Source organism: Seriola lalandi, unplaced genomic scaffold (genome assembly GCF_002814215.2).
Source record: "Seriola lalandi dorsalis isolate HSWRI2012SDOR001 ecotype SW California unplaced genomic scaffold, Sedor1 jcf7180002054451, whole genome shotgun sequence".
Classification (NCBI taxonomy): Eukaryota; Metazoa; Chordata; class Actinopteri; order Carangiformes; family Carangidae; genus Seriola; species Seriola lalandi.
Genome location: NW_019525004.1, coordinates 128,227 through 150,249, shown reverse-complemented (window position 1 = coordinate 150,249; position 22,023 = coordinate 128,227). Strand labels below are relative to the sequence as shown.

General features: G+C 40.5%; 1 protein-coding gene across 3 annotated transcripts in view; it reads left to right on the top strand.

Annotated features, from left to right (window-relative positions):
- Positions 1-22,023, top strand: part of mid2 (midline 2) — a 141,913-nt gene that overhangs the window by 614 nt on the left and 119,276 nt on the right. The gene's annotated exons all lie outside the window — the stretch shown is intronic.

The following is a 22,023-nucleotide window of genomic DNA, read 5'->3' as shown; positions in this document are numbered from 1 at the left end:
CCCTCCCTCCTGCACACAAACATGACAGAAAGATGCAAAAACAAAGAGTGTGACTGATCTGGTGATTTGAAGAGCGCGGCGAGAGAGCACATCACTCATGTGCTGCGACACATCATCACTGACTTCATATTGATACCTTAATCTGTTTTTAAAATGGTGCCTTGGAAAAAAAACCAAAAAAAAACATGGTGCTAAGAAGTGTTAGAGGACGCTGAAACTACACTACAACACTACACAACTGACAGTTTCTCATTGGAATCACTGTGAATGAGACTGTGTTGCGGTCGTTGAAGCGCACTCAGGTGATTTTTGAGGGTTTTGTTGAAGTATTTCCACGTTTGTTGCATCTATCTCTTCCGTCATAGTGTCGTAGTACTATATGATCCCAGGTACTGACCTGAGGTGTCTCCCGGCCACGCCCCTGACAGCTACCACTCAGACATGCAGTAGGTAATGTAGGTGCTAAGGTTTTCTTTTCCTATCCATGAGGACCAGAGCCATCACAGCCATCACACCATTGTTGTTATCAAAGTTGTGAAAGCTTTCTGTTTAAAAAAAAAAAAAAAGTATTCTATGCATATAGGCTAATATAGAATATTACAGAAACCATATGAATGCTATAGTAGCACCATAAACACAACAGGGTGAAGCAAACTCACTAAGAAATACAATATGAACCCTTAACATTCCCAGCAGTAGCTGTGACAGTATGTCGGCGTGGTTGTTGTGGAGACAGTGCCGCAGGTGACAGTGGAGGCTCTGTGGCTTTGTCAGCTCTACATCAATAATGCAGGATACCAAAACAATGAGGAGCAAGAAATTGGGGTCCAGTGTTGAGAAGTGTCAGCCCCTGCCTGTCCCTTCCTCTGAATGTGTGTTCAGACACTAATAAATAAAAAATGATTTGTTTAAATTTACTTAAAGTCATTACTATATCCCAAAATAATTACATTCTAATCCTGATGCCGTGCTGTGTGATATGATGTCAGAGCTACGCTGAGTGGCAGTGATACCACATTTAATCCACTGAGACGGTTATTATACTTTCAAAAGCTGGTGGTGCACCGTCTTATAGAAAATGATTTATTTTCCTACTCTCACTTGCTCTCTTGTTAATACATGATCACTGTGGTTAATGAGACAGGTCTCGGCGCATGGGGCCCGACCCTCTCAGAGACAGCGCTGCTAGTTTGGTGACTACAGCTGACACCCTCATTCATCATGCATCTACAGGGTGCTGCCTGCTCTCTCAGCCTCTCCATGTCTCTCTCTCTCTCTCTCTCTCTCTCTCTCCCTCCCTATCCCTCTCTCCCCAATTGTACCCTTAGATGAAATTATTAAGACACTATAATGATGACAAGAGCAGTGGCTTTTTCAAGGAGAAAGACGGAGCATCAGCTTCTACATGCTGGGATGATTATAGCTGTGACAGAAGGTTGGCATTCTGTGTTGATGCTGCTGCTGCTGCAAGGATTTCCAAGAATAGAAGTAAACACCTACTGTACGACGGTGCACCTGGCTGACTCTCTTCCTGCTTGAAGTCAATTTCACGTGTGTGCTTGCAAGATCGTGAAGCTACCTGGACCTGCCAATCAAAAAACTGGCCAAGTACATGTTTTTCTGAATATACCTGAGGACTTTATGTTGGAGAAATGTGCAGAGTGGCTGGGTGTGTTAAATGCATTTCTATTTTGCTCTTCTGCTTGCCATAGCAAAGCCCCCATGCAATATTAAAATGTTGGAGATGTAACTGACCCACATCTAGTGAAACTTAACACCCATACATAATTAGTGAACTCTTAGTTTAAATTTGTTAGCTTGGTCATAATATTACAGTGTCCATTACCCTCCTTTTTAGATTTACTCTATTAAACATTGATGAGTTGGAAAGATTCTAAATGTTGCACAGATCATTTACTCTCTGGCCCAAAAATGAAACATCTTAACTCCCGTTTATCTTTTAAAAAACCAATTGGTCACATTCTTTGTTTGCTCAGGGAGGCTCTCCACACATTTATAATCGCTTTATCCTCACAGATCCGTCGGCCAGAGAGGACACGCATCATGAGGATGTTTTTGTTCTGGGCTGTCTGTCAACAGTAGATGCTAGTTTGACTGTGAAAGAGGCATTTCTCTCAGAGTCAGCCTCTTGGCCGGGCTCTCACGGGGAGCCTCACAAAACAGCAGGGGGGCTGGTATGTTGTTTTCGTTGAAGTTTTTTTTTTTTTTTTTTCCCGGCATCTTGTGAAAAAAAAACAACAGTTTTGTTGTGTGGTCTGTTTGGTTTTGTTTACATATTTTTCATAATTGATTTAACAGAGTACGCTGGCAGTGCATTGTATGATGCATCGGCAGTTAATGGCAACTGAAAAGCAGAATAGAAAGGTTGTGTCAGATCATTAGGGACACCGGACCGAAGTCATTGTTCTCGCCCAATAATTGGTTTACACTGTTCTGCCATATCAGCGCGCACAGATGTGAAAACTCAGTTTGCTTCTCCAGAAACACTATGGTTGCATCTTTGTTGCTGAAAGTGTTTTTTTTTTTTTTTTTTAACTTTTGAAGAATCCAAATTTGTAACAGTATACAAAGCATCCTTTGAACTTTTCAAGAGTACCTTCCCACATCATGTTCCGCCTCAAAATCCATTTCGTACATCAGATTATGTTGGCACAACACCAGAAAAAAAACAGTTTTCGGTGTTTCTTAAATCCTTATGATTCATCATTTTGGTTTTAAATCATATTAGAAATCAATCAAATTTGTACTTCAGAGTCACATGTTGTTCCTTCATCTTTATGTCTGATCTGTTGCCGTCTACATATCCCTCCCTCTTTGTTTTCCTTCAGTATGCTGCATTAAACATGGAGCAAAATGAATACGCCAGAAGTCAAATACATTTCTTGACCTAACTGGACGAAAAGCCATTTCAACAGCGCCCCTGCTTTGCCGCTAAAGCCGGCTGTGTTAATGTATATCCCTGCCAAGTAAATTAATGCCTGCTTGCATCTTGGGACCTCTGTGCGAGTGTTTGTGTGCGTCTGTCTGCGGATACCTTATCGTTTCAGAAGATTGAAATTATGACAGTGTGACAGATTAACCTGAGGGCAGGCGGGATGTGACTGATGCTGCTCTGAACAGCACCACACGTATCTGCCATCGCAGCGGCAGCGACACATAACAGCCTCCAGTCAGCATCGCCGTAGTTTGCCTTGCCACTCGTCAGGGGTTTAATATTCAATTATGAGGGTCCTCTAGTTCAAGCTGAGTTGAATGGCTTGTGGAAAAGCCCCACTGATTGATGAGTGGGCATCTTAACTAAATGGGCTCACAGTTTGCCCCTGAAGGAGGAAGAAACGAGGCAGATGGCTTGTAGGGGTGTTTTTACTGATGTGGCAGGACTCTTTTGTAGTTTTGCCTTATTAGTGGTACAGAAGCACAATAGAGAATAAGTGTTCAGTCAGCTTTAAGAGAAACTATAAACTTGTTTCTTTTTTCTTTCTTTTTTTTTAAGTGCGTATCTATAAAAATGAAATGTGAAGGGTGAAAGTTTAAAGGTGTTATTTCAAATGCCTGAAGAATGGTACTACAACAGTGTCATGCCAGAGCCTTTTAGTTTGTTACTGTGACAGTCTGTCAAACTGTCACATCCAGCTGAGTCCAAAGAAGTGTAGGTCTCACAGTCTAGTGCTGACAAACAACAAGCAGACGGATAAAAGAGGCAGAGAGTGAGACGGGAGGTTCAGCATTTGCCTGGGCGCAGCGTAGGGAGAGCAGCTCCTCCTCCGTCATCTCGTGGCAGATAAGATTCTTCAGCAGTCAGGTATTTGGACCTTGCTGGTGGGCCGTTTCTTGGCTGAAAACTGCACCAAGCTGTCAGTCAGATTAGTGCTGTGAGCCATTGATGGGAGTGCAGCCCTGTCCTCTCCTCTTGTGTGTGGGGGGGGACAGACAGCCGTTACAAAGATCTGCAAATCCCAAACAGAGAGCATGCACACACACACACACACACACACACATATATATATATATATATATACGCACATACACACATACAGACAGACAGAGACACATGCACGCGCAACCCCCACTGAAGAATGAAGGGATGAGATCAAGCCAGGTCATGGGAGGCTCTTTTCAAATAAATTCCTCCTTGGGGAGACTGCTGCCTCCTCCATGCCCTTCATGCACATGTGCACACATTTACGCCTAAACACATACACACACACACACACATGCACACACACATTCAGACATCCTGTCCCCTCCTCCAAAGAGACACAATAAAAACACATGGTTGGGTATCAAATGTTTATGTGTCACTGATTGTAAGTGCAGTTGGTGTGTGCTGTAGTAGCAGGTATGTTACTGCCTCTGCAGAAAAATGCATTCAAATGTAATGTGAGATATCAAATATTTTTTTTTATCCTTTTTTCATATCTGGAGGAACAATTTTCAAAACCCAGGACTGAAACATACTGGGGTCACAACTAGTCGTTTTTTTCCTAAGTGATTAATCTGCTGATTTATTTTCACAATTAATTGCAATCACAATTTCCTAATGGCGAACATCAAATCTCATGCACTGTCTAACCAACCCGTCAGTTTACTAAAATGTTAAGACGAGGAAAAGCAGCATATCTGACAACATCTCAGCATTTGAGACGCTGAGATGTTCAGTATTTTTTCTTGAAACGTGACCTGAATGTTTAATCAACTATCAAAACAGATGCTGATTATTTTTCTCTCGAAAAAAATTGACAAATCAAGTAATTGTAGCAGCTCAGCAAAATACTACCAGTTCCAAATTGATTGGGAGTATTTAAATGCAACAAAGAAAGTAATTCATATTTTCTAAAGCTCATTCACACTCATAATTTTGTTAACACAGCAGTAAGAATCTTTTTGGGGAACAGAATGCTGGGATCACATCACCCAGCATCATACTGGGTGATCCCAGCATTTTGTTTATACATGTATATATGAATATATATCACTGATTGGGCCTTTTTAAAATAAATCTTTTCTGTGTTATCCTTCCTTTGTGCAGTGAATATTTGATATTACATATTTTGCATATTTTGAAAAGTACACCTGTTATTGCAGCTTTTCATACATTGTGGAAAGAATGGCCACATGCTCCACATATTCCTCATGTCTAAACGTAAGAAAAGTCACAACATAATAAAATTTATTGGGTTGGTTTATTGAGATAATGCGAAATGCGAATATGATACATTTCACGAGGGTGCTTTTCTTATTGTCACGATTTTTACTGTCTCTGCATTCAGAGAACTAGCTGAATGACACTAAGTCAAGCCCCATGATGTTATCGCCCAGCTCCCCCCGGGGTAATTTCATGAGAGGCAGATTGCATGACCGCGGCGACATGTCCTGCATTTAGAACAGGGAGGGTGAAGCTGTGCATAACTGAGTGATCCAACACAAGGGGCAGAGATGTTGACTAATGTTGTGACTTCAGCGGGGACCTGCTCGAAATAATCCTAAACTATCCAAATTGTTTTTACTCAGGGGAGGGACACAGCTGCCAGCCATTCTTACCATAAATGCTCTGTGGCCTTTGACTGTATATTAACAGATGAAAAGGTTTCAGTCTCTGCAGCTCGTGCACCTGATGGTTGCTTTATTTATTTCTACTATAATGCTACACTATAATCTCTTCCTGAGAAACACCAGGGGATTTATGGGTAAATGTCCCTTCATAACTGTAGATTGATGTTCCGTAGAGAGGTTAGACATTATTTTGCACAGGGTGTTTTTTCTTCTGACGGGTTCGGAAACAAATATAGCTCCAATACAGCCAGGTTGGATGAAGCTTAATACATTTTTTAAACCCTGCCTTGAATCTGTTTGTGAAATCATCACCTATGTCTGGCGTGATATACTGTATCTGCAGATATGTTAAAGCTGTTTGTTTAAAACTGTCCTTGATCTGAGTACTCCTCTCCTCCCTCATAATGCAGTGATGTGTGTATATATAAGCATCCAATGATCGCATACTCTGTCAGTGGCTCTTTCCCTCTAGAGGGTTTAGAGGCTGTAGTACTTTTGAGTGGAAGCTGAATCGAAGATGACACTGACCTCTAGTTGTCCTCTGTCACCACTTGTTCTGTGTGTAATCACAGCAGGGGAGGACATCTTCTTTACTTAATTCACCGTGATAAATTACTCCTAACCTCTCACTGCCCTGCTGACCTCTGCTGGCAAACTGCAATGTAAGGCTTTCCAACTAGATGCATGCACGAGCATACTCGATTCCATTTCCTGCTCCTCTCTCTCTCTCTATCTCTCTCTCTCTCTCGCCATCATCTCCTCCCTCCTGCCTTTCCCAATTAATGTCTACCTGTCCTTTTCATTCAGATTCGCTCGACACACATACACGCACCCCGCCTACAAACATGATCTAAATCTTTCCTTTGTAGTTTCTAATCATCTCCCTAGCAGGCCCTATCCGTTCTCCGCGCGCTACTGCCAGTTTCCAGCCGGATTATCTGTTACGTGTCCTCTGCTGTGTTGACAGGAGTGTTAATTATTAGGTTTATAGAGAGAAGAAACAATTTGTCACAAGCATACGGTGCTAAATTATAAGGTCACATAGATTTTTCTCAGTGACCCCACACTAATTGCTTAACCTCATCGTCAGCCAATACAGCTGCAGAAGCAGCAGAAAAACCGGCCAGTCATCCTCACTTAACTGACGCTCCTGTGAGTCTCCAGGGGTGGCGGTGGCTCTGATCAACATGTCTTGCATTAATGAATGATGCATGTGTGTTATATGGTTTCACATTGTATTGAGCCATAAGTACTGTGATAAATCTGGGCTGTTATATGCCATATAATTGCAGTCTGTTATCTGAGGTCTCCGTATTCCACGTAATCAAGTGATTATACTGGCATAATTATAGTTGCATAAATGTATTTTGTGGGGGGGGGGTCTAATTTCAGATTCTGTGTTCACCACTTTGTAATTTCCCCTCCTCATTTGGAGACATGAAGACGCTTGGTTAGTGAATCATCGACATCATAAATCGATGAGTTATTTTCTTACATGAATGATTAGCAGGAGCAAAGACAGACAGTCATTTTGTGGAATATTACCTCACATGTATGGAGAGCTTTGGCATGGCCGTGACCTCACTTCAAAATACAGGGCGAGGGAGTCTCGCTCCATAAAACGATACGACACGGTGATTGCCAGGCTGAACCTGAAGAGTGCTGAAAGCTTTAATGCTAAGCTGTGGGATCATATGATCGAGTCAGATACAGTAACTCCATAAAATGCAATAGGACTCGAGGGCTGTACTCGGCAGATTATCACTTGTATTTTAGGAATTGCCTGACTCTGGAATTAAGGAGTTGACCTCTTGATCAAAATTAAGTTACAGTAAGGCAGATGAAAAGTTTAAATGTAAAAATAAAAGGGTCTCTTTCACAGTATTTGCTATAATACTTTGATCTGTGCTTAAAATTTTTAAATTCTTATTGAATGTTATAAATCAAAGATGATAGTACTTTATGATTAGGAGGCTCTGGTAGATCTGTGGATTTCATAAGACTGGTCTGGTCAGCTCTGATCACAAAAGTAAGGCTTTAACGATCTCAAATCAGCCCTCCTGCTCAGAGAGGCTGGACAAGCTCCAGCATTCTGGCCTTCACCATAACCATCAGGCTTTTCACGCTTGAAAAAAAAATTCTACTGTTGCATCATGGCTTTTTCGGATCACATAGTTAAATTCCTCGACCAGTGAGAGAGGAAACCTGTCCTCAGAAAACCCCAGCAATAGCAAACTCGCATAGCTCGTGTAGCCTAAGCATCCTGGGAAAATGCTGACTCCTCCCCAACCCATCACCACCAGCCCCCTGGCATTCAGCAGCTGTGTTGAGGATGTGATCTAAGATACCAAAAAAAAACACTCATTCTTGCAGTGTGTTTTCTTTTTTTTTTTGTTGGGTTATCAGAAAAAGGCCATACAGCGCTCTGAATGCAGGTGGGTGTTGTCTTTCTTTCATATGTGCTGAGATGTAAAACTATGGTCATGATGACTGGATTTTGAATAGGGCAAGATAATGAAGTGGAGCCTTTATGTCAAAATTTTATCACAGTACCGCTGCCTGTGTGACTATATAATCTCACCCTTTACACATTCACTGAGATGATATGTTATTTTCCTTGTGATATTCTTTGATAAACAACCCACCCCACCCCCCTCCACCCCCTAAACATCCAAACATTGTTCAAAGCAGTTTGAACTGAATTTTTCTGACTGGCTCTAAGATATTTTTTACTCTATGGAGAAAGACATTTGTGATGAAACACAGCACGAGCATTCATTCACTTAGTCATTATAGCAAGTTCATAGTGACTCTGTCCTCATGAGGCAGTATTCACATGCACAGGCAGCTATTCTTTGTAGTATGCACCAAATTTCACGTGTTAGGAAGAAAGCTGCAGCTGTTGATTTTCATTTGGGTTCAGTTCTGATTGACAGATTAATTGCATCCCAGAATGACTTTTTCAACCAATTGCTCATTCAATACGATGTCATACAATTAAGAAAATTGGCCACCACAATTACTCAGAACCCAAGACGATGTCATTGCTTGTGTTGTCCAACCCACAGTACAAAACCCCAAAATATTCAGTTTACATTGATGTAAAAAGCAGTAAATCCAAACCATCAAAAATGTTTGGTATTTTTGCTGGATAAATTATGTCAATGACAAATCAAGGATCAAATTTGTATTATAGGTTTTTCAGCACAGAAAGGACAGAACTTTATTGCTACTATGCATTGGACGTGTAAAAATGACAAAAAGGACAACTAGCAGCATCCTTTCCCATATAAAGTGCAGCTTTTTTTCTCACTAATGTGTATACAAAAAGAAGTCCCTATACTATTTTGTATTGATCACTTGGAACGTTTTATAAGAAAACCCAAAATGCCCTAACAATATTCAAATTCCACAGAGAATTTAAGCAGAAGAACATCAGCAAGATCGCAAGCAGTTCCCTTAACACTGTATAAAGCCATCAATTCTTTTAGACAGATAATCTTTTCAGAATGACAGCCGTTGAAAGAGAGGTGGACAGTGTATCGAGCCCAAGTTTCTCTTGTATTCCCAAGGGATGTTGCCTGTCCCTCCCAAATGGAGCCTGGCATACAGTATCAGGCCCCTGCTCTGCCTTGTAATTAGATCCTTACTCCTTTGCATGTAAACTGTGGTCCAGAGGCAGTATGATCTCTCTGCCCCCTCACTGACTGACGGTGGCACATTTCTCACAGAAGGATGAGGCTTCACTTCTGGGCCTTTGTCTTACAAGTCCTGTTCCCAGTCTTTTCCCACTGCTCATACTGTGGTAGTGTGTGAAGTTTGCTTACACTTGTGGGAGCTCACACTCTCATGCTGCTGTCCCATCCCAAGAGTAGAGCAGTGAGAAAACATACAGGTTTATAGCGCATAAGATAACACAACATTCTGACCTGACTTCCAATCGATCAGTCAATCAATCAGTCAGTCAGTCACATTTTTATGCATGAAAAAGCCTTGTCAGATTTTGTACTGTATTGTTACTTGAAGCTGCACTGGGAAGCTGTGGATTTTTGTATCCACAAATGACAGCTAGGGTTAACAGAAAATTTAATTAGAAATATGTCAGTAAATTACACACTGGCAGGAGCTATAATTTCTCCTTTGTAGCAACTTGGCTCAGAGGTGATTAAAAGAACAGCTCAATGTTTTGGGAAACATTCTAATTTGCTTTCTTGTGGCGAGTTTAATGAGAAGATTGATACCACTTATGTTTGTACAGTGAATATGAGGCTACATCCAGCAGCTGGTTAGCTTAGCTTTGCACAAAAGCTGTAAACAGGTGGAAACAGCGAGCTTGGCCCTGTCTGAATGTGAATATGAACAAAATTCACCTACAAGCAACTGGGAACCTCGCTAACTAACACCTTTTGTCTTGTTTGTTTAATCTTTACAAAAACAAGTTTCAGTTTTATGTGCTGGACTGTTTCTTGGCTGGGAGCAGTGACGTTGTTAGACTATGGATTTTGTACTGATTAAACGAACAAGATCTAACATTTTAATTTGTGAACTTTAGAGATGCTGGGAGGTGAACTCTGGGCAGAGCCACCCTAGCTGTTTCCTCATGTCTTTATGCTAAGCTAAGCTAACTCCTAGTTGTGGCTTCTTATGAGATTGGTAACAATCTACTCCTATAACGAATAGCAATAAAGTGATTAAGCATGTATTCAAAAATGTTGGATTAATACTTTGCTAACCAGCTAGCCCCAGCTTGGTTGGCCCATCTCATCACTTTCCTGAGTCACTGTAGTGTCCAGTCTGTGCTGCTCAGAAGATGTATTATAACCTAATGTCTTGTAAACACAGCGATGGCTAAAGCTGCCAGCAAGACTTGTGAATAGACAACCCGTGATGCTAACGTTGGCTATGTAGCAATAGCAAAACTTGTTTAGCCTCAATTAAATACTTATGTAAAAAATTGTGAACTTAATCTGTTCACATCAAAGAGCTATCCAATGGGTAGCTAACCAACTAGCTAACTAACAAACCTAATTGGAATAATGAGAGAGAAAGAGAGAGAGAGAGAGAGAGAGAGAGAGAGAGAACCTTGACAGTCCTAAGTGTGTGCATTTGTGTGTGTTTTTTTCTTTTTTTAATTCAGTGTGTCTTTCTTGGGAACAAAATGGTGAAATGTGTCTCTTGTAACAATTAAGGACTTAACAGAATTTGAAGTTTTGATACGTATCAAGGTGAATCAACCTGAATGGATCAAAACAGATAGCTTGCAGTTGTTCAGAAGTTCCCTTGGCATATGAAACGTTGTTGTATATTTCAGATAATGCTTTCATACTTTTCCTCTCCAGCCCCTTTTTGCCTCAGTTTCATGCAGTGACAGTTTGAAATATCCCCCTGATGTACAGAGTTACTTTTATTCTTGAATTAGGGTAGCGTCTTTATGTTTACCATTCACTGCCAACCCACAAGATATGTAGGCCTATTCTCTATCTCTCACACTGAACTCCGCTGACAAGGGAGATGCTAATAATTAATGACATTTTTGAAATCTCTTTCAAGATGCTCTAGGAAAACTGCACAAGGGGAAAAGGGAAGAACATAAAATGACTTGGAGCTTCCAGCAAAAACAAAAATTCAGCCAGAGAATCAGATGGGAGTTTTTTTTTTTAGCTTGAGAATCAAAGTGGAGTCTTTTTTCTCTCACCAAGACCCACCAGAAAACATTTCTGTGTCCCATTTTATGATTTTATGATTGAAGAGACACCGGTATAAAGAGGGGATTTATTTCCATAAAACATCATGAAAGATGTTATTATGGGAAAGAACTGAAAGAATTGAAATATCTAATTCAAAGCAAAAACAGGCAAATTCACCAGGCATCCTCTCCACTAATAATCCCTACATAATCTGAGGCTAATGTTACAGTTGATGCCACCAAGTGGATATCATACCTTTCCATAACATATTTCCATATTAAAGGCCAAATACTATAATTGGCATTGATCCAAAAGAAGGACACTGTATAAATAATTGAGAGGTTTTATACCCGAAAAGATCAGAGATAAATTAAATCTCATGCGGACCATAGACAGTATTTACAAGAAGCCTTTAATTTCGCTGAAAAAAATCCAGCCATTAAAGTCATTTAAATCCTGAAGGGGCTGATGAAGTAGAGTGTAGAGTAGACACTGGGGAGTGATGCAGCCTGGAGGACGGCAGAGAGATGAAACAGATGGAGGGAGAAGTAGATGAGCAGGGACGACACTGATGGGAAGACAGAGGGGGGACTTGGGAGTAGGGACAGTTTAGTACTCAGTCAGTGCCCCTATAAGCTCAATGTCCTCAGCAGCAATTACACTGTATACACACACATACACACACATAGATATGCAAAGCTGTGGCCTTTGTGCTCTTAAGAAGAGGCCTGTTTGATAATGGATTTTGCAGGACATGGCTTTCCAGCCAGAGTATATTGAATTTCAGCGGCAACAGCAACAACAGCTCCTATAGCACTGCTATTCAATCCTGCAGTGGAATAGAGCACGAAGGTGGCCCATTTAATCGGTTTCTCTGCTCTATCAGGACTATGCAATTTCTTTTACTGCTATAGGTGACATGTTTATGTTGAGCTTCTGTTTGCTGCGCATTGTAGTTTGTAACAAGCCCCTCTTTTTAAACCTGTGTGGGCATGCAGGCATTCGTTTGTGTGTGTATGAGTATCTTTGATGTGAGTGTGTGAGTGCAGCATCACAGGAAGTGTTCTGTTTTGATGCGTGACACTAAAATGTAGGTTGGCGGGAACATTCCTGTCATGGTGAGAAAAATATTTAAACGATTAGGTATATTTGACAGTACCGTGTCCAAATGTAATTGGAAATGAATTTTTCATCGTCTCTAGTGCAGCTAGAAGCCTCTCCTCAGTCTCCTGATGTTTTAATTAGTGTGTAGCAGTGAGTGATGTGAATTTATTCCCGTACATATGTGAAAAGTTAATTCTCTGTAATGGCTACACACATATTAGCCTACAATAGATCAGGCAATGACTTACACTTATACCTTTACTGGTTGGTCCAAGGAAAACACAATACAAACCTAGTGTCACATAAAATGCCTGTTTTGCTGCTTTTGCTGTTTAATACCATCATCAACAGACAAATGGCTTTTACATCAGCTCCTGTTGATGCAACTGTCTTAAATTTGATCCTTTCTATCTAAGGCAGACAGCTCTAAAATATTTAAACAAGATACATAACTAATAATAAGTTATGTGGTGTAATTATCATTACTGTGCATATATCATATAACAAAGACATAATTACTGATGTAATGAGTCAGTTTATGATTTTACTCACAAGTTATTATGTAATGAATCATTTTACTAATATGTTGTTGTTAATTATATATGCTAATATGTAGTTAATCTCTTAGGAGAACTGCCTATGGCTTTCCCACTTTCCCACTTTTAAGTCATTGTCGCTGCTCTCCACAGAATCTAGATTCTACTCTTTCCCACTCTCCTTCAATTTGAACCTCAATTCTATTTTTTCACATTTTATTCTATTTATACACATTTTACTGGAATTTTAGCATATAATGTGTTCACTTGTTCCATATTTTATAAATTGGTTGTCAGCTCTCATAAAGCCTTAGTACAGTTCTTGTGTCGCAATAGAGAAATGTAAACAAACAGCCCATGGAGAATTTTGAAGGGGATAGCTACTATTGAAATGACTTGATATTATTTCAGCTTATGTAATGACCTACATGAAAAGGCTTTAAAACAGTTTACTGTCTGTAGCACAGTTGCAGCTGGAATCTCATGTGTGTTTGTGTGTGTTTTTCCAGGAAACACTAGATGGCACTATGGATATATAATCCCTGGGAAATCTTTGTACCTCTCTCTCTCTCTCTCTCTCTCTCTCTCTCTCTCTCTCTCTCTCTCTCTGTCTCTCTCATACACACAAAATCACAGACACGAGTTTGTTAGTTGATGTTAAGAGGAGAATTCGACAACATTGTCATATGTTTTATAGATGGCTATGCCAGTATAATCTGTAACCATCTGTCTGTGTTTGCATGTGTAATCATATGTGCATGTCCATGCTTTCCTTTCCAGTAGCACCTGGTTTCTGTATTTGCAGTATCGTTGTTGCTGGTTTCACTTTGTAAAAAGAAAAAGTCATGTCATAGATATTATTGTTGTCTTCTACTACATTTGCTATGAAACATCTACACTTTAAAAAATAATGTTTATATGATGATATGACCAAAGGTTAGGTTGTGTGTATTTGTGTGTGTGATAGGTGTTCGTAACATAGCAGGGACACAAATCTGCATGTGTTTGTGTTCGTGTGCTCTCGATCCCTTTAAGCAGATTGTTTCTCAGCTGAGGGCTCTGGCTCATGGATGTGCATTTTGTATCATGTTCTTAATCTGCTCCATGTTTGGGATTAGCCTCCCCGTCCACAGAGAGAATGCCCTCTCCTCTCCTCTCCTCTCCTCTCCTCTCCTCTGTCACAGTATCTTCAACTCAACTCATCTATGGTTCCCCTCAGTAGTAATCAGTCCAATACATACGCTCATTAAATAATTTTCAGAAACTAAACACTGACCCGTGAAGCATTTTCTCAATGCAATTTTGATAGTAAGCAGAATTAGATTTTAAGAGCCACCATCTATAGCCTGCCTGCAGCGTATTTCAGTCAAATCTCATACAGTATAAGTTTGACATTCTGGTGCAACAATTAGAGTTTTTCTTCAGTGAGCAAAAACCGAGCAGGCACACTTTAAAGGAAACATGGATCAAGGCCACCTCTTCTTGTGTGTGCAGGGAATGCATGTTTTTTTTTTTTATTCTGACGGCACAGGAAAACGTGACTTAGTGGAGTTGATGTTGTATAGCTTGAGACATCCTCAGTAATTTTATTTCGGCAGAATCTTATTTGTTTTTTTCCCCCAAGAGATCTTTACAATACTATACAAATGCTCAGGATCTGCATCGGTCTAGATAGAAAAATGGGCTCAGATATCAGAAGAAATCTACAATTTGATATGAACTATTAACAAATAAACACTGAAATATGATGTGGTTGGATCTTCTGTTGCATAAGTAATTAAGCAGAATTGCTTTTTTGGATTGTTGGAATTTAGGAGCATTGGATGGTCCAAAGACACAAACTTGATAAAAGACTTGCAGAAGCAAAAAGCATTGTTGGAGACATTGAAGAAGCGTGACAGCAATAAAACAAAACTGATAACTGAGAAAATTGTGAAATTTATTATAGATAACAAACACTCTTCTATGGCTGAAACTCTTCAACTCTTAACTGAACATCTCAAGCATTGCAAACAGGCTGCCAAACCAACAGGAAACGGCTGGCCAACATTTGCACCCTAGTAAATGGATGCTTTCCAAAACACTTGTCGGCAAAATTAACAGCTGACATATGGATCTCAGTGTTTTCCCCGTGACATTACTTTATCTGAAAGCGCACTGCCTGTGAATTACAAGAAGCGGCTCCACAGGCTAAAGATGTTTTGAATTTAACAACAGAGTAATGTTTAGCCAGCAGTGTGGCTGTAGGCAGTGTCGACCAGCTGGACAGTCAGTGAACCACTTTGATCCGCACTCCAATTTTTGGATGGATTCCCATGTGTAGTATACAGTATATACAACTGACAACATACAGTTCTATAGTCTGAAGGAACATATCAGTGAAATGACCTGCTATAGCATTTGGGTGGGATGAATGACAAAATTGTCCTTGCCCTTGATCACACACAGCTGCAGACTGCCACCAGAAAGGTTGCCCATATTATATATGTTGTACATAGTTTGTGATTGACCTGTTGCAGCGTTGTGTAGACAGCATCATGTCATTTCACATCTTGCCAAAGCTGTTGGCTTTTGCCTCTCAGTGACCTTTAGCCAAACAAAACTAACAGATCAATCATGGAGGAAGCTCTAATAGCTTTAAACAAGCACACTGTTATCAACTCCGGTGTTTATCCACACTAATTAGAACACTTCAGAGTCAAGAGAGTTGTCCGGCAGTGTGTGTATGTCTGTGTTTGCATGTGTGTGTTGACTGACGGTACTCAGAAAATCCACAACAAGGCCGCTACAACTGACACAACACGCAAAGGGCAGCTCGTCCACTCTACACAGAAAGAAAAAGAAATCCAGTAGATTCTATTTGAGTAAGTGATGAGATTAGTAATCGAGAGAGCTGTTGGTTAAGTGATTTATAAAGTCTCACACAGATGGCTATTAGAAGACTGCTCCAGGCAGCTGCACTCTTCAAGGTGTCTTGGACTAAAGTTGTCAGCTCAGCGATATTGTAAAGATGAGAGTATTGGGGAAAGGCCTTGGAGAAAAACCATGACATGGCAATTTCTCCCGTTCTAACAAGGAATGAAAATAGCACCTAATGTGAGGCTTCACCAGTAGGCGTGATTTTTAATGCAAACACAGACTTCAATCCCCCAAACGGAAAAGCAATAGATTAGATGTGGTTAACTGAAACTTAAAAGTGTATTTAAAAAGCAGCAGAATGTTCAGTGCTAACAGTGGCTAAATCTTTCCACCACATTCACCCTCTCCAGAGAACGAGATGAGTAAATGTAGGTACAAGGATTGTGCAGTTAACAGATGTTATGCAACGTGATTTTCTGTGATGTAAAGTCCTTCAAACTTTGTAACTCGAAAGAATCCAAATGTGTCTCTGACTCAGGTTTTTAGAATTCACATTGTTCCTCTGATGGGCTAGAGCAGTCCGATCAATAGTCATGATTTTGAACAAATCTCTCTCAAATCCAGACACAAGTGAACCAATGTTTGACCCTGTGATCCAATCATCTGTCTTTGAGATAGAGCTATTGTTACAAATGCAATTAAAACAAACTTGAAGGTAGGAGAATGAATTAAACTCTGCCCCAGGTAATCCTAGATAATTTTAGTTCTAATTATAGTTTACTTTTAAAGGTGCTATGTGTAAGTTTTCCTATTGCCAACATTAACATTATCAGCTGTTTACTTATCAGTCTGGAAGAAATGTTCCGAGTTCTGCATCAAACTTCATTCCTTTGCTCGCCAAGCGCTGTCTCCAGAGCTGGAAGGCAACCCTCTTGTTTTGATTATATTTTTTTTACTTCCACTGAAGTTAGCATGCTAACCACCTAGCCCTGGCCCAGTTGGCCAATCTCATCATTTTCCGATACCGAGTCACTATAGTGTCCAGTGTGCTCTGAAGAAATAGCGCTGCTCAGACGACATATTATAACCTCTTGTCTTGTAAATGCAACAGTGGCTGAAACTCTTGGCAAGACTGGTCAGTAAACAGCTGTTATCGCTAATGTTGCCAATGTAGCAATAGCAAAATGTACAAATAGCTCATTTAATTGAAAAGATGTATTCAAATGCTGTTTCTTTGCAAAATGTAGCCAGTTGATGCCTGTGGGATTTAGTGTAGCAGCACCTTTGATCAGAGTATCTTATGGTAATCATAGTTTTGTGGCACCCTGGAGGCACTATAGTATTTCAGAGTCATCCCTCCTTAGATGGCTGTAACTTGAAGAAAGCCAGAACTATTGTACCTGCAGAAGAGCTCTGCTGTCCCATAGCGTGATGTAGGTGCCTGGACACATCAGTAGTAATGGGGAATAATGGCTTCAATGTTTTAAACGTTTTTTATGTTAGTCTGCGACATTGCCATGTTAAGATTAACGGCCCGGTTTGAGCCACTGCTGTGGAAAAAGCAGGTCTTCTGGGGAAATGAATGAGAACCTGTACTTATATTCTTTCATCCTCTTTGTAGCCTATACACAATTTAGTCTTTCACTTTAAGCATTTAAGTATAAGTGGGCAGATGGTCCTAGTGATGTATTCATTTCTAGGCATACAAGACAGCACTCTCTAAAAAGCAGCAGTGCTTGAATCAAATATTAATTTCCTGTTCTGAAAGACCCCTTTTCAATATTTCTCCATGGCCTAGGTCTTTGGCACTGTCCATTTGGTTTGCTGTATTTTGGATAGAGAAGAGAAGAGGCTTTTTTGTTGGATCTGACACATAGAGGAATGTGTGTGTGTGTGTGTGTGTGTGTGTGTGTGTGTGTGTGTGTGTGTGTTTGTGTGTGTGTGCGTGCGTGTGCGTGCGCGCATAGTACTTGGTGGTGCATTTCTGTGCATTCATTCACAACGTGATCCTGCAAATACATGTGGGCTCGGACAAGCTTGTGTGTAACTACCACTTCACACATGTCGTAGTTGTAGCTGTAGCCGTTTCAAAAGGCCCTTTGATAATGGATGTAAGATCTCCTGCTTGGGGTGTTTGGCTGCTCTCCTCATTGCTGCCATGAAGGACAGTCCATTTATTCATGTCCGTTCCCAGAGCCCCAGAAACCCGGCCCCCCAACACTCCCTAACAGAACATGAACAAAGGGCATATTCTGTCATAAGAGAGCGGAGGGGTGACAGAAAGTTTGTGTGCATGTGTGTGAGTGAGAGTACGTTAAACTTGAAATGTAGGGAATCTCTTTGCATACATCCAGTTGAATGGTCCCTCTGTGAGACTCTTTTTGTCCATCTCAATGTGTGTGCGTTTTTGTGTGTGTGTTTTGTCATGTGCATATGTGACATCCCCTGACTCGAGGGGAATACCCACCAGATATTAAGCCACTGTTCTCTATAAAACGTTGCTTTGCACAAAGGGCCTTTTTCATGCCCATCTTTTTAGAAGCTTATACATCAAAAATGTGACTGGGTGGGTAGAGGGTTACATTGTGACAGATTCGCTTGGGGCTTTTTGTCCTTGGTTTGACTCATGGGAACCAGGTACTGTTGTGAATTGTGAGTCTCATGTTTCTGGTTTCAGTCATATCATAGTGTTATTTCCCACATTATGAACAGACGGCATATGTGTGAAGTCATTGCAGGTCATTTTAGCATCAGCTTTGATTGCTTCATTCCCAAAGGGGAGATTTCAGCTGAAACTATAACCAATGTCTTCACATTCAGTAGATACTCTTGCATACTCCCAGGCCACATTGATGCCTATGTTGAAACCACTATATTGGCAAGTGCTGAAGTACTCCTGAGAACACTAACGTCTCAATACAAAAGCATCAGGAGTATGTATTTTACTAAATGTGGTAAGAAATGTTCTTGTCAGAGGCATTTCCATCTCCATGCGTCCATTCTTTCTAAGATTATTGAAACAAAAATTGACAGAAGTCATTGCAAAAGCCACCATCTTTGATCACATGAAACTGCATGAAATGTCTTAAAACTCATGGCTTTCATCTTTGTAGCTACACCCCAGGCTGCAGCAAAGATGGCGTGCGTGCACCTCCTCAAAAATGCTGAAAAAAACGGACACAAAACAACACCAAGGTGCCATGCCAGGAGTGAATGAACTTTGATTGGTCATCTCAGGCTACCTTGTGTTCTCCCAAGATTGTTAATATGGAAGACAACATGAAACAATTTGGAGAAAGGCTCAGTAATCAATAAGTAAGGCTCAGTGAGTAACACAGTAAACACAGTAACCTTCTGCTCACAGCGAGTGTTAATCTCATAAAGTGAATGAAAGAATGTAAACATGAGTATTTCAGGTGCTGTATTTCAGTATGGTTTTCTTTTCATTAGCTATGTATATCAGGCAATACCGTATCATTGTTCTGCATCAAAAAGTAAGTAAAATGTTATTATGATTACTTTGGGATGCATAATCAGGCCTGATAATTTACAGTTTGCTACAACATGTAGTGATCCTTTCGTACTTTTGGTGCAACGTGTGAAATCTTAGGTTGAACTATAAATCGATTCTTATGCTGCAGGCATCTTCATTCAGACCAATACACCTTGACGCTGAAGCATAAATTCAAATTATATCCCTACAGAATCAGCTCCAGCTCTACCACATTACCATAAAAGTTGCTCTCCATCTATTGTTAATAGACCAACTCTGGGCTTTACCTCTTGAGGATGTCAAAGGAAAAATCTTAAATGCTGCTGGTGGCCTCTCGAGATGACTTGTTCATGTTCTGTAATCTAGACTGAACTTCAAAATTGGAGTGAAAACATCAAATCTGTTTTAAAAGAGGGGATTGTAAGCTTAAATTTTTATCTAACTTGATACTACCCTGCTGGGATCCTAACTCTATTGGGCCAATTTCAACTGAACTTCTGTTAACACAGTTAAATAAATGGGTCACTAGTTAAAAATAGCTTGTCCCTACAATTTATGCCCATTTTGAAGGCAACAATACACGAACGCTTTCCCATTTCTCAGTCCATTTATTGGAGCCCCTCTTTTTTTAATTGAATTTCAGTATGCTCTTTGCTTTTTGGCACATCAGAATCCTCTTTATCTGTGCAATGGCAGAATTTAAATTTAAGCTTTTTCTGAATGTATGTAATAAATCCTGAAATTAAACTTATTCATTACAGCTAATTTTGAAGCACAATACTTTTCGATCTAGAAGGGAAGTTCAGGTCGCATTCGCAATTTAGATGAAATTATCCAAAGCATAGTGATGTGCTTCATTATCTGTGCATGCATGCATGCTTCAGCAAACACACTGTCTCTTTCTCTCTCTCTCTCTCTCTCCCCCTTTGTGCCAGGGATTAGCAGTAGCCGTTCCAGCGCCCCATCACGTCTCCTTTCTGCCTACATGTCCGCACTGCTTGGCCTTCCTCTCTCCACGAGGCTCCATGCTTCATTCTGACCCTTCACAGGCTGCGTGCCCATGGATAAAGGGAGAAAATTACACTGAAATGAGCCTGAAAACATGCTCAAGCACCCCTCCACAAAGCCAGCCATCTGTAATCTTCTACTTGGCATTGTTAGGCACTGTAGCGCCCGCTCTTATTCATCTCTCTCTCTTTCTTTTTTTTTGTCTCCCTCGTGTTGTTTTCGCAACACCACACTGAGTGCATTTAAATGTGTGCCACTTGTGACTCGGTTTCACGCTAGTCGTTTTGCTGGAGGTTGGAGTAAGCCGTTTGAATAGCTGTCATCCTACGGAAGAAGTGCAGAAAATGTTCACATCACTCTCTCTCTCTCTGTCTCTCTGTGTGTCTCTCTCTCTCTCTCTCTCTAACCCAGCAAGTGACTGTAAGTTGGGGGATTTTTCAAGGACACGCAGAACAGTATTCATATTCATGCATGGTGATCAAATGTAAACGATTACCCATAGGATTATGGCAGCAGCAACATTTCCTCTCACTCCCAGATTTTAGGCCCCCGTTTTTAGAACACTTTTTTCCTGGCTGTGCAGGACCACAGTTTGAACATCAAAGCCAGAGCGTCAGTGGGTTTTGGCTCAGTAATGCAGCAAGAGCCGATATGATTTTGTAGAATACAGCTCATCTTCCCTGACTCAGAAGTGTCCTTCTGTAATTACTGCTGCATTTGCTATTTGATTTTTAGCATTTCCAAAGAGTCCATTCAAGATGTACAACAGGATATTGAACTTAAGTGTAAAAGCAATATATAGTGATTTTTTTCTTTTTTCTTTTCACAGCAACACAACATCCAAGCTGGTTTGACCCCGGAACACACAGAATAGCATGTACACACATTCATTTCACTGGTGGCAACAACGTGTAATGGTGGGACTGCACTGTATTGGGCCTTTTAATGATTGATAAAACAGCTGAATACAAGCTGATGATGCATTATTTATTGATTTGTCCTTGTTCAGTGAGCCTGTCTTGATTGTCTTTTCCTCTGTGATGAAACAGCCGATGCCTTACTGTGCTCCAGCAACGAATCAATGACAGTCTGTCTGATCAAAGAGTGGGACACATCCCTAAAACAACATCAGGCTACATATGAAATATTTAGATGGCGCAGAGGAAGACAGTAGAGCAAGAACAGAGAGCAAAACGGGAGCTGCAGGAAGCACTGCAGGAAGAACATAGAGGGAGAGGAATGAGATGACTCCCACTCAGCAACCTTCTCCTCCTGGTGGTGTGTTTGATGTGGGCCTGTATATGCTTTTTAAATAGATTTCTCTTAATGTCTGTTATGCTCTACTTTTTCCTCCGCTGTTCGATTTGAGCGTATTTCCATCCTCTTACACTTGCTCCTCATCTCTCTCACTAATGTTAGACATCTGTCCATCCCATAAGTCATCTTGGCCCAAATATGACTCTCATGCTCAGTGTCTGGCTCACAAATCCAAGAGTTCTTTTTCTTTTTTTTTCCTTCTGTAGTCCTGTGCTATTTTTTAAATAGCACACTCACATTAGAGTTTCCAGAAGATGAGAAACTGGTGATTTATTTTGCTGCACAAAGTCTGGTTTGCACATCAAAAAAGGAATGCTATTAGATGTTCTTTACAAATAAGAAGCTTATTAATAATGTAGCAGAACTGAGCCGGCGTTAGCATGTTGCATTCAGGCTATGCTTTCATCTGTGATGAGATACTGTTCACTCAAGCTGTTTGCCCCTC